The sequence below is a fragment of the Crassostrea angulata genome, chromosome 4 (assembly GCF_025612915.1).
Source record: "Crassostrea angulata isolate pt1a10 chromosome 4, ASM2561291v2, whole genome shotgun sequence".
NCBI lineage: Eukaryota > Metazoa > Mollusca > Bivalvia > Ostreida > Ostreidae > Magallana > Magallana angulata.
In genome coordinates, this window is record NC_069114.1 from 38,738,565 (window position 1) to 38,752,860 (window position 14,296).

The 14,296-nt window shown below is 32.1% G+C and overlaps 1 protein-coding gene across 1 annotated transcript in view; it reads left to right on the forward strand.

Moving 5' to 3' along the window:
• Nucleotides 1-350: 350 nt before the first annotated feature.
• The window catches only part of LOC128179266 (mu-type opioid receptor-like), a 30,579-nt gene continuing 16,633 nt past the window's right edge, over nucleotides 351-14,296 (forward strand). Inside the window, exon 1 of the mRNA XM_052846647.1 lies at nucleotides 351-488. The gene's annotated coding sequence lies outside the window, so the exon portion shown is untranslated. The remainder of the gene's footprint in view (nucleotides 489-14,296) is intronic.

Consider the following 14,296-nt stretch of genomic DNA (forward strand, 5'->3'; position numbering starts at 1 on the left):
TTTTTGTGGCGATGACGCATTTTCATAATAACTTACCTGTTATTTTTTGTGTATTTGTGTATTATATATTTTAAACATGTGCCTTATATTAAAATGATCTAAATTTAGAAGGTAGTTTTTTTTTTAAATTTCAGTTTGTAAGTATAATATTAAGCATCACTCGTTGATAAAGCATAGATTAATAATCCGGGTTATATTCACATCTGTGAAATAAATCAGGTATCAACCCATATCCACTCACGACCCAATAGTCAACACGAGCAATATCAGCCCACTGACCTTCGGCCTTCAGCCTTACATTGCAGACTCCGCCAGGATTTGTTACAGATACTACTATATACAGACTCATCGGAAAGGGAGCATCTCCTAATCAACTCAGCTCGGGAACGGGATACGGACTTCGCCGAATGGATCAATAAGTTCTCGAGATCACTGTCATACACTTATTCAGAGCCAAAGCGGCGTCTCGGACTTAGCAGCCAATGGAGGTAGGAACATTTAGAATTTATTGCCGCTTTTGTGTTAGGTTGAGACACCTTTATTCATGATGGTTTTGTACGGAAAACATGTACTTTTGTTTCACCTGATATTTCCACATTGACAGAAAAATTTAATTGCATTTTATTTTTTCCAAGAGTTTTACTTATTTTTGAAAGCATACATTTAATATGTGTTGAACCCGTACATCAGTCAAAATACTGATATGGTGTAAAAAAAAAAAGAAACAAGAATACATGAACGTGTACATTTCAACGGCTACCTTGCCTATGTTTCTTATCCATTTGTTTTTATTCAACGCAACAACAAAGCATTTGAAATCAAAAACTTATTAATTACCAACAACAATACTTCTTTGTAAGTGTTAATGAACATCATTGTATGATAGTGCAAAATCAAAATAGTTGCATATCGATTAAATCTTTGTTCCCTGCTTTTGTAAGAGTTTACCTAAAGACTATTAATTACCATTTCTTTTGAAGAGGGTTGGGTTAATTTCAAAGATGCTAGTGTTATCCTGCTTAATCATTGTGTATATTGTACCGTACGGTAAGTAACATTCGAACTGTATAAATAATGGATTTGGGAAGGGGTGGGAGCGAGAAAAAAAAATAATCTAAGACCTAAACAGTGGATAAACAGATAGCTGACCTTTTGTTATTTCATACCCACAATATCATGTCCAAAAACTTGCATCATTTAACCATACCACGATACAGATGATCTAAAATGAGAACGAGCTGGTAATTATCATTAATAGTTAAACAGATTTGATGTTCTTAAGATAAAAGCAGTTCGTAATCAAGGTGGTATGGAACACCTGTCGATATTAATGTGGATAAAGGTACACTATAATAATAGAAATAACTTTCACCGGTTTAGAATTTGCAAATTTTACAAAACTTGACCAAAAAGTAGGTTTTCAAAAAATTTTGGTAAAATTAAGCCAAGCTAGATTCAACAACATGTCTTTAAGTTACATATTCGTATCGTTAACGCTCTTAACCATTGCGCCTCTCTCTTAGATAACACCTATGGGAACACTTAAAAGTTTTATTATTTATTTCTTGAGGAAGTACCCCAAAATATGGCGGTGCCCCATACCACCTTAAAGTTTATAAATGCGAAAAAAAACTATGTTAATTCAAGACCATGTCTATGAATAGTGTTTTTATCTTGGCAAAACACTGAAGAATACGAAGACCTAAGTGACGGATTGAGACATGCAGACGAAGCTTTATTTTAGATGATTTGAAGATTGCACTCTGAATTGATTGATTGATGAACTGATCGATCCGACAGTCAAGGCTTGTGTGTGAAAATGGAAGGTTTCAACCATAGTACCGAAGTCTTGAATCGTATATTATATAAACACGATTCACCCTATAGAAACAACTTGATTGCAAGGAGAGATACACACGTATTTAGATCTCACTGAAAAGTACATTATAATGAAGCTAAGTATCTTAAATGTATACTAATTACCTGAAGCTGTGCATATATAACCTGGTTTCCTACGTTAATATGTAGTTGATTGATTAGTAATTACCGTCAAGACTTGGCTGACGATGATTAAATTCTACATTTACTAAAATGATAAATCTACCAATCCTGGACGAACCTAAGCATTGATTTGTTTTAATTGCATACGAGTCTGTCATTGCACATATGGTACATGTATGCCACTAATACTAGTATATTGTTTGCTTTATAACACACGGTCACCTGCAATATTATCTCTGTCTGCCTCTGATTAATAACAGAGTTGAATGGTCTTTATTTTTTCAATATTTGATTAATTAGTCTATGTTACACTAATTCAAGCTTCGAATTCCTCTAAGTTTGAATATTGTGCAAGATCAATAACAAAGAATAGAACTTAATGTGTGAAAAATAATCTTATCGTAATTACAAGAACTAACAAATACAAATAACATGACGTAACAAAATATAGTTCAACGATGTTTAGTGAAAAAAAAATATATTAACACTATTTTTGACAAAGCAACACATTTTCTGTAATGATAAAGCTACGAAGTAAAAGAATTCATTCGGACTTTGAAAACAAAAACGACAGAAGCTCGGCAGAATTTTACTACTTTCGTTAGAGCCAAAGAGCAGTTCGAAATAAGAAAAAAGCGTTTGAATTAAAGACTTAAGCTTACTGGGGAATTTTCAAAGAAATTCGTACTTCAGACAGAAGAACTAGATTCAAAAGCACAATGTTTTTTTTTTCGAAAATTTTAGAAAAACTCTTATTTTTTTACGGAACGAAACGGAATTTTATGTGGTAGACATAATCGATTTTGATATATACGAAGTCGGTGATATCGTAATTGCGATTGTAGGAAATACAAAAAAGAACTGAGCGTTTTTGTTTCTTTCACAAATTGTGCATCTAGAATTTTTGGGAGTTGATTTTAATCACCTCTCCTATGCAGTTACTCAGACACACCGAAAGTGAAACAGTGTTTGGACCTCAGCACACATAATTGCTGCTGACAAGACTTAGTTCTTGAAAATAATTGATAAATTCGATGTAATGTATGCTAAAGCATTGTTTTTCAAGGAAACTTATTTATAAATACCTTGAAAATAGTCAGATTTCAAATGGTACGAACAATTTAAATATTTTTTGTTGTCGTATGTATTCCTAAGCCAGAGTTCAATATACATGTAGAACACTATGCCGGATAATTATGCCAGTGCCAAGGTGGCATTTTTGCACCCGCTTAAGCTGTATATATCGAAAAATTCAAATATGCCTTATGATAGACCATTGCTTAAAGAGTTAACAACCACCTTTGTTATCAGTGTATCTCACCTGTCAGGTAAGATATTTACCTTTCAAAAATAAATTCCTATAGGAAAATAATTTTTTCCATAGGAAAATCAATATTCCTATAGGTAATTTGAAATTTCCTATCGGAATACAAGAATTTCCTATAGGAATTTCAATTCCGATAGGATTTGATAAAACCGATAGGAAAGCTTAATATCCTATAGGAAAACTACATGTCTGAATCAAATTCCTACAGGAATTACCATTCTCCTATAGGAAATATAATTCCTACAGGACTTTTTAAAAATCCTATAGGATTGCCAATATTTCCTGTAGGAGAGTCAATTCTCCTATGGGAATTATCATTTTCCGATGGGATATTAATTTTTAAAGGTAAATATCTCACCTGTAAGGTGAAACACACTAAAAACAAAAGTGATTATATACTCTCTAGACAACGGTCTATCATTTGGTATACATGGATTTTAATATATATTATTTAACATGATTATGGGGGTTTCTCGACATTCTAGTCGAAAAAGTCCAAAAATTCATAATATAAAAATGTGCGTAATTCAAATTAGAAACTACATGTACTTGTCATGCAAAATAACATATCATTGATTTTAAAATAAAGAAACATCGACAAAATCAACTCCCATCAGTTCTTCAGTACTTTGACTAGTTACGCTTCGTTACGAAGTCGACCCATAAACTTAAAAACTTAGTCACATCTGGTCATTCGTGCTTCTACAGGTGGTCTACGGACGGATTTTAATGAAAATCTTGCGAGATATGCAGGTGCATCTTACAATTTCGGAAAGATGTACGCTTTCCGTAAGCACCTAAGGTGATTGTTTGCCATGCAAAACAATCACCACGTTTCCTTGCGAGATCTGAAAACGTACGCTGCACTTGCGGTTGGCTTAAGAACCACGTAAGATAACCGTACGATTTGAATTTCACGAATAACGTAAGGATATCTCACTTGACTCTTGCGTTACACGTTCGTCGACTGCATGCCCATCAACATATAAATTGAACGCAGAGTAAAAGGACGTCATACAAATTTACGTCATGCGTACAGCAACTGCTCGTGGTGCGCACAAATCGCCCATAAACAAGATTTTTTTTTTAATTAAAAAACGATTATGAAGAAAAAATTACCATTCGAATAAGAGAATAGACAACTTTACCAATCATCAAAATCAAATCAAAGATTATAGTAATCCCCTTATAAAAACGAAAATCAAACAAACAAAAACCCTCTTTAAACAAAAAGGACAAGAAGGAACTGGATATTGAAGTAGATTGTAGAAAAAAGGCATAACATTCCCAAAAACTTTGACTTGCAGGCGTGCTTATATAGAATCATATACTATTGCATTTTAGGAGTAAAGGAGAAGAAAATTGATATTTACGCACAGAACGATATTTTTTACTAAAACTAACTACACAAAAAACTCCAACACGTCCTACTGGGGGAAGCTGTAAACAGAGTACTTTTTGAGAATATTGATTATCATCTCATATGACCATTAAAATTTTATAAAATTGTTTTCATAATTGTATCAAAATCAGAATACTGATTTTTATAATGAATGAAGTATAAATGATGTCACTCTTTTAATATGATAACATTTGTAAAAGCAAAGTATTTCGATGTTGCTTTTTACTTTCAATTGAAAGTTTCGTCAAAGCTTTTTCGAAGATTTTATAAAGTTCAACAAATAGCTAACAAAACTGTAAAATTACTTAAGAATGTTAGAGAAAAATAATCAGTTTATAATTAATGATCAGTTTGCGCAGAACTTCTTTTAGATTTCAGAGATGTTTTTTATATGTTTAAGGTAATTAGATACAAAAGATAAATTATGTTTTCAAAACATTCTTCATTTGTGTTGTCTAGTTTAGCTAGTCTAATCACCAGAACAACAATTACAGAATAATAGTCTTCTTTAAAATTCCCCACCGGTTCTTTTGACATTTCAATATTTATTTGCTAACAGAAGATAATTTTATATTTCAGCACATGTCCAAAGAAAAAAAATGTTCTTTATTTAATGTGAAAGCAATAACTGTCCGTGCAGCTGTCGTGGGGCACAGAAAGACGTCGGTACATGTACAAATGACTTGCAGGTGACCTACGACGCGAATGTTATAATTACTGCCGTTCGCAAGGCAAACATATTCTGGTGCACGATAATTGTAAGGCGGAACTACGGTTCCTACGAGCATCGCACTTTTCGAGTGGGAATTAACCCGTCTTTTAACAAAATTGTACGTGACACCTTCGACTGGCACGTCAAACGTCTGTTTGTCTTAGGTTGCACTCTCAATAATTTCAATACGATATTTAATGCTACGATCAGCCGCCACGACTGGTAGAACCCGTAGCACACGCACGATCACGAAACACGCACGGCCAGTTGTGACTGAGGCTGTATCTTGCGTGAATCCTTATCCACGATCATTCATAATAATTGCTGTTAATGACTGAAAAATACTGTATTACGAAAAGAATGTTTATATATTAACGGGGCTTATCATACTCAAATCTTTGTGTTTTCATTATGATACTAGGTGTGTTTTAACATTAGTCATTTAGTTTGGGTAAGTTGAATTGACCCAGATTATCCATGCACTACTAAGAGCTCTTGACCAAGTCTTGTGATTAGGTTTGCCTTCAAAATGTAAAGTTACAAATACAAATACATATGTACTTGTCTCCATTGCTCGTATTATTTTTATCATATCTAGATTTTCTGTTAATCATTGCCTTTCACCTTCTTTAAAAGCCAACTAATGGGCTTTTACCCTTTTTCTACGTTCCTTGACATACTTAGTTTGGTGGTTTTGGCTAGTTTTTTTGGCGGACTTAAAAGACTAATAGCTAGATCAAATGGTAAATCTAGTTGTTTACTATCATAAGACCACAAAAGTCAACCATTTGTTTCCAGTTGCATTTAAAGTTGATAATACCGAGATTTTAAGCTATATATGCCGTTATTAACACTGTTTTTTGTTATGTTGGAAACCCGACTCAAACTTTGTCGGTAAATTGATCTTCATGAGTAAGAACCTTTCTGATATTTATGCAATTTAGTTCAAGCCCATTTAAATGTATTGATTATAATTTTCAATTAACTTATATAGTGACTGACCTGCAAAATTCTTTATTCTTAAACCATACATGTTATTTACACCAATCCTACTTTAAGGATAAGTATCAAGAAATTCTATCATCTAGTTACTTTTAGGAGCCTTCTCAAAATATAAGTAAATTTACAATATTAGGAATATGATTGGTGTAACACGGGAATCGTGATTTAGGAGCGGATAATGTAGGTCAATGGGTATATTCAAAGACTTAATGTGTGTACTTGAAATAAATTCAGTATACCAAAAGTCTTGCACGGAAGAAAACAATTACTAACATGCTACCACTAGCAATATAGGGGGTTCTTTGGAAATACTCAAACACTTCGACAAAATAAAGGTAGGATAGACGACACATGTTATTTTCGGTGTACATGTATTTTAGAAACAAAAATAAGATTCCTACGACAAGCAGTTCTAAAGAGGATCTTGTACAATTGTTTATACATATGTAAGCCTACATCAAACTTTGTTCTAAAGAGGATCTTGTACAATTGTTTATACATATGTAAGCCTACATCAAACTTTGGACCCTCTGGGGCCCAAGAATTGTCCAGAGACCCAGGTATAAAAAATTTTGTAACTTGGCAATAGTGAATTAACTATGTGTTCTATTTTTAAAAAAAAATCATCCCACCCTCCTTCTTTCATTAATGAATGTTTTTCAAACATCAAATAATTAAAGTGGGGTAAAAATCTGAGGAGACTTAGATTAGGATTAGACTTCAAAATGAAGCTTAAAATGCAAACATGAGACTGTCTAGATCTAACGTCAATCTAAGGGCTATGGTACTCAGGTTACCGTCAAGGCCTGCGGGCCTCTTGTTGTTAAGGAGGCAGAGTGGTCAACAAAGCCATAATATCTTCCTTAACCTTTAAGACGTGATGTCATTAGCTATAGATTATTATTTAGTAACGAATAAATCCATATCTTTTACCTTTTTAAAAATTTTGAGCAGTTTTCTATATTCTTATAAAGAGCTCTCCTTTAAAGGAGATCAATACAGTCTAAAAATGGCCACGGCCATCGAGTCCTCTTAAATGGATTAAATACATCCCAAGGATATTCTTCACTCTCTTTAATTACTTTTTAAGTATAAAAGTGAGCTGTTGATGACAATAATGCTCTCCGTTGGGGATTGTCTTGTATTTTTCGTAACACATAAACGTCTAATCGAAAAAAGACATTAACAATTAACGCTAAGTCGTGCTGATTTTCAACTCCATTGGAGATTGGCCATGGTACGTGTTGGAATCGACCAAAAACCTTGAGACTAGCGTCCATCAGATATAACACATCAATGGGGCAATAATAATTGATGGAGGCAAAGTCCATTTGTATGTAATAACTGTCCAAAAAAATCTTATTACTTAGTCGCGTTTCAATGGTCAAAGCGCAGACATTTAAAAAAGAATAAATGAAAATCTCATTTGTGGAATATATTAAGAGAATGAATCATGATCCGCTTAAGAAACTTTTTAAAATACTATAATCTATCGTCGGTTGATAAAAAAAAAACGTTTAATACATCTTTGCAGTTGATTGAAAAAAACTACATTTAAAAAAAATCCTTCTAGATTTAGAATATATTGGAGAACACACACTGATAAAGAACATATACCGTGTATATTTCAGGCTATGAACTGGTGCTAAGAATGGCAAAGTTTATAAGTGGCATAAACTATTGTTATGACATTAAACACGTGTATATCATTTACAAAGCTACATGTGTTAGCAGCTAATGATTTTAATCTTGTTGGAAAAACTAGCATTACTTAAAAAAATAAAATAACAAAAACATACAAATAATCGATATCAATTTTTTTGCCGGTCCAATGATAAACACGAGTAATATCTACACATCTATCACGATTATGTATGACTACTGGTTCACCCTGTCATTCTGTGACAGCTGTCGTCATTTATCACGCATTTGAGACCAGCGTCATTGTTCTAGCCTAAAAGACTGTACGGACAACAAATAGCCCATAACATCTGCATTAAAAGTTTAGATATGATTTGTTTAGCTATAAACTATTATCTAACGCTCTTCAGTAAACATAGTTGAAAGCGGGAGAACATGCCGCCCAAGAAGATGCAGAGATAAAGCAACATTTATTATTATACTTCAATATGATTATTCTATTACATCTGATTGGTCTAGAAAGTCACGTGACATGACGATTTCATAGGTATGAGCATACGATGTAGAAAAATATCATGAAACAGAAAATGTTTAATCATTATGATTCTCTTTATATCACAAAACCAAGTCAATCAATTTTTAAAAATCAACTTATTTGTATAATCATTTGTTGTTCGGTATAATGAAACGTTTATTGCATTAATGTTCAGGGAATATGAAGATTTATTTCCCCAGAAAAACAAATTTCCCTCGGGTGAAGCCTCGGGAAATATGATTTTTCTTAGAGAAATAAATCTTCATATTTCCCTCATCATCATGCAATAAATGTATATATTTTCAATTGTGGTCTGGAACAGAGATGCTTATACAGGGTATACAAAATACATAAATTGTTGCAAAATTACATGAGACATGTTAAGCAAAAGTCTCATGGTCGCAAAACACACGCATATACAGCAGCGATCATCGTATGACCTTTAAAAATCGTTCATCACTCTTGCAAGTACACAAAACGTTGTAAAACGTTCGTAGTGATGTTCGTGCGTTGCACTGGATCGCGTTCGGTCGCGTCTGAATAGTGTGCATGTCCACTATTTTGAGGAGACTTGATGTGAGCACTAAAACGCTTGCAACGAATGCGAGAGCTCGTGCAACGTAAAGGAGATTTTTTTGGGGGGGGGTCGATGGGGGGGGGGGGGGCAGGAGGAATTTATTGTTAGCATTAATTAATTCTCTACAGAATTATACATTATGTATTATACATACATTCATTCACTTCTCTTTGCAAGGTCTCATATTTTGATTCTTTAAAACGTGTATATTATGGAGTTGTTACAGAAAGAATTTGGAGAAAATACGATGACTAGTGGAATACTGAAAAAAAAATATATTAATTTGTATTTTTTAACCGGTCGAATTGCGTAACACTTTATTGGTACGGTAGAGAGATGTGCAATGCAGCTGAAAATTGTCAAAATAGGACGGCAAAGTTAAAAGTCTTGTTGACAATTCTTGTGACATGTTTGAAGAAGACCGATCTATTTTATTTCTGCAATTAGCTGTATAGATTGGATTAAATAGTATGTGTACCAAGCTAACGGTTTTTTATCAGTGGTTGAGTAAATTGCTTAGAAGGGTTGCACTGACAAGACTACACGAACGACACTTAAGCTGGATGCGTTTGACGTTGTTCAATTGATCTATCTCGGATGAATTCCATGAAACACACTGTTCACAATATAATAATTCTATTTAAAACATATCCATTTTATAATTATGTGACATTTGCTACATATCGGATAGAACCTAATGGGAAATATCACTCAGTACTTTTAATTGAACGCAGTAAAGAGTTTTTATTTTGCACTAGTTTGGCATTTGGACCTAAAATGAAAAATCTGATATCTTTTATTCAAATTCAATCATAGCGCATACTATAATAGATTAAAACGATGGTTTTTAATAAAGTGTTTTGTTGTGTTTGCAAGACTAATTTATTCACGAAAATTAAAAAAAGAATAACAAGATAAAGTAGCAAAGAAATTACTGGTGTAGTTACGGAAACAAGACCAATATCGATTAAAATAATGGGACATCTGTGTTTTGATTCTTTTGATCTTATATTGTAAAAAGTAACTAAAATACAAGATAACGCGTTACATAAGTACACGGATATTTGTAAGATAATTCATTGATATGCATAATCTCCTTTCTGTTCAATAATACAGGTATGTCATTTACATTGTGAAACCGTCAGTCGACGTCCAACTTCTAAACATTAAGGTCAAGATCTAGTAAATGATTCCAGACTGTCTTTTAGGTGCTAGAACCATTATGACGTCATAATTGATTTGGTGAATTTTTTCCCTTATTTTACGGCTTTTAAAGAATTATGTGTAAAATAAAACAATATTTTGACATTCTATATTTAATCAAGGGAAAAGTAATCCCGGTACCTATATTCTATTTGACATCATTTTAAAGAGGATGTCAAGACCTTGTATAATGCCGTTTTTGCTGAGACTGTAGGCATTCTAGATATATTTCATTAGTCAAAAATGGACAAAACTCCGAGATTTGTTACTTTTATCCTTCATATTTCATAGAAAACGATTGTTTAAATCATGATTTTTCATTGTGTTTACCAAAAATTTAAGCCCCGGTACACCCTATGAAACAAAGATATTGTTATGAAGCATCATTAAAAGAATTTATATCCTGAATTTCAAAAACATGTAGGCACCTTCCATTTACTAGATCTTGACCTTAATATCTCTGACGTCAGTATCTAGAAACTCAGCTGGCTGTTTTTGATATTTTAACGTTTTTTTGACGTTTTATTATGTTTGCAAAGACGAACTTGTGTTTCAAAGTTCAAACTGCCATTTGTTTTTATTTGCTGCAACAGGAACTTTAATGTCCTGATCTTTTGGTATATTTTACAATATATCAAGCAGATCTACTGGGACATTAAGACCTTGCTTTTCTGTGTTTATATATATATATATATATATATATATATATATATATATATATATATATATATATATATATATATATCAGGCTTGGGGCGAATTACATTGTAAAGTAATGCATTACATTACCATTACTTTATGAATTTGGGCATTAAATTACCATTACCATTACTTGATTTTCTTGAAGTAATGCATTACATTACCATTACATGAGTAAAGTAATGCATTACCATAACCATTACTTTTTTTTAAAGTAAAGCTAATAAAGAGTTTTTGCAAATGTTTCAAATATACAACACTCTTTAATATATCTACAGCTTCATGCTCAGTATCAGGTTCAAATTCAATGAATAAACAAGAGTCATTCTTTATTTGCTCAATATATAATCATATTGTGGCAATATGAACAACATATTACATAAGTAAAATGATATTTATAGACATTTAGCATGATACAATATCAGATATGAAATAGACACAGGATAACATGCGTAACAAAAAACAATTTATGAAATAATGTTGCGGTTTTTAAAAGCTAAATATAGATATATCCCCAGATTACACAAATCTTTATAATTTTGGACACTTAATTTTATTAATTTTATAAACAGATGATTTTTCCCAGTTATATTTCTTAATATATTTTAATCGTATTTCTTTTTACGGAGGACACTTTAAGACAAAAGATTGCTGTTGCACTTTATGATCGAAGTTTCAAAGGGTTCATCTTTTAAATGCATCCATCTTCCGGGCTATACTAAATAAATGTTTTGCAGGAGCAGTCAAAGCTTGGACTGGAAAATACTGTTTGACGTTCTTTATCTTAGGATATATTAAGTGCAATAATAGATTAAATACATAAATCTTGTATTTTCTATCAGTCCAAACTAATGTACAGTGTAATTAATATACAAGAGAGAGAGAGAGAGACAGAGAGAGAGAGAAAGAGAGAGAAAATAAGTAAGATTATTTTCAAATGGGTTATAATATTGGAAGTGATATTGATTTTCATCATGGATGGACAGTGCATTCATTTTTTGCTTTTAAAGGTGCATGTCTGTCTCCTATTATATTGTGACATAGCGAAGGGAAGGGGATTGGGGTGTTTAGCACTTCTTATAACAATAGATTGTTTTGATAATTAGATTATCCAGGCATAAAGTGTTGTTGACACATTTCTTATTGAAGTGCAAACTAATTGGAGAAAATTGTTTAAATGATTAAAAACTCTTAATAACAACACTGTCTCTTAAAAATGTTTTGAAATTGTGCTGTTATCTTTAGTAATATAAACAATTCAAAAATGAATTTTAAAAAAACCTTTTTTAATAAAACATGTACAATTAAAACATTTTTTTCTCAATTAGAATAATTTCTTTCTTCTTTAAAAATAAATTTACCGGGTAATCAAAATCAATTTCAACTATTCATTTATTCATCACATTTTTTAAAGTGAACATGCATAAATATGCATAGTAATGCAAAGTAATGCCATGTAATGCCAGCATTACACTAGATTTGGGAAAGTAATGCATTACATTAATTTTGAGGCATTACACATTACTAGCATTACTTTGAAAACATGTAATGCATTGCAATGCATTACCATTACATTTAGCATTACCCCAAGCCTGATATATATATATATATATATATATATATATATATATATATATATATATATATATATATATATATATATATATATATATATATATTACAGAAAAGAGTAAGATATGAAAATTTGTAGAAAATGACAAAACGTGCATGGCTTGGAGTAGCTGCAATACAATAATGTACCCTCTCCCGATTTGTTTTGGAGGGGGGGGGGGCTACAACTCCATAGGATATCCGTAATGGTGCAAGTGCGGGGGGGGGGGGTGATTCACTCTCGCAAAGATTTCCGCTCAAGTCGTATATGAATGACAATGATATTTGCATTTTTATCTGTACTCAAATATTACAGTTGTGTATGCCATAAATTAATCCTAAAATATCAATTATAGTCCATATATCGGTTATTAAATTTTTTCGTGTATGTCAACAACGCAGGTTGAATTTGTCCACCATCTTGACTGACCTTAATTGGATTTATCTTGGGACAGTCAATGATAATTCAGGAGCGGATCTTGAACTGAATATAGGAATTCCCTTATTTTTAACAAAATTAACGCGGTAAATATGAATTTTCCATTACATACAATTTCCTTGAATGATGTTTCAGTGATAGAACGAGGTAAGATTACTTATTTACACTGATATTCACGTTATCAAACCAATCAAATCTTAAGCGTAAATCCAAAAAAAAATCACGCCAGAACTGTCATGGCTGCTGATAAAGACGACTGGTAAACATGTAGCTGCAGGTCTGTAACTCCCGGTCTGAAAAAATTTGAATGGACGACCTCCGAATTTTTTCAGACCGGGAGCTACAGTCCTGCAGCTAGTAAGCATGCTGATGTGTTTTATCTTGTTTTGATTTATATACGGTAAGTTTGATCAACCTGAATTAAAAAAATCATTTTAACCTGAAAGAAGGCAAATATAAAAACGATCTTTTCAGACCGAAGTCAGCTACATGAAAAAAATAATTTTGCACCATTACGGAGATCCTATGGAATTGTAGCCCTCTCCAGTGAACATCAGATATAAAAATCGGAGAGGACTACATTGTTGCAGCTAGGCTTGGAGAGGATGTAAAATGTAGTACAGCTGAAGTGAGAGACCTTATTTTCTAATGTAGATAATTGTTGATTGCTTCCCTAATATAGTGCATATATAACAACATATCGTGATCTGAAGTGATTTGCAACAGTGTTATTCATACAAACGTGTGTGTCTCCATGCCATCAAAGGATGCAAATGGATTCCCATTAGATAAATGAAAAGAAAATAAATAATGTAACGTGTTTTGAATTGTCTTATTTTTAGAAAGAAAATCTCAATGGAAATAACACCATTTAATATTCCGTTCTTTTCTCTGTCATTTATTGATTCTAAAATTTAGGAAACTGGTTGGTCAACAAAGTGTCCATCAACTCAACTTTAAAAAAAAATTTAAAATAAACATGATTTTCCTAACAGAGAGAGAATCGTCAGTTATCATATTAATCTTTAAGATTTTAATTTTACCACACTTTTATATATATATATATATATATATATATATATATATATATATATATATATATATATATATATATATATATATATAAATATATATCGGTAACCAGCCT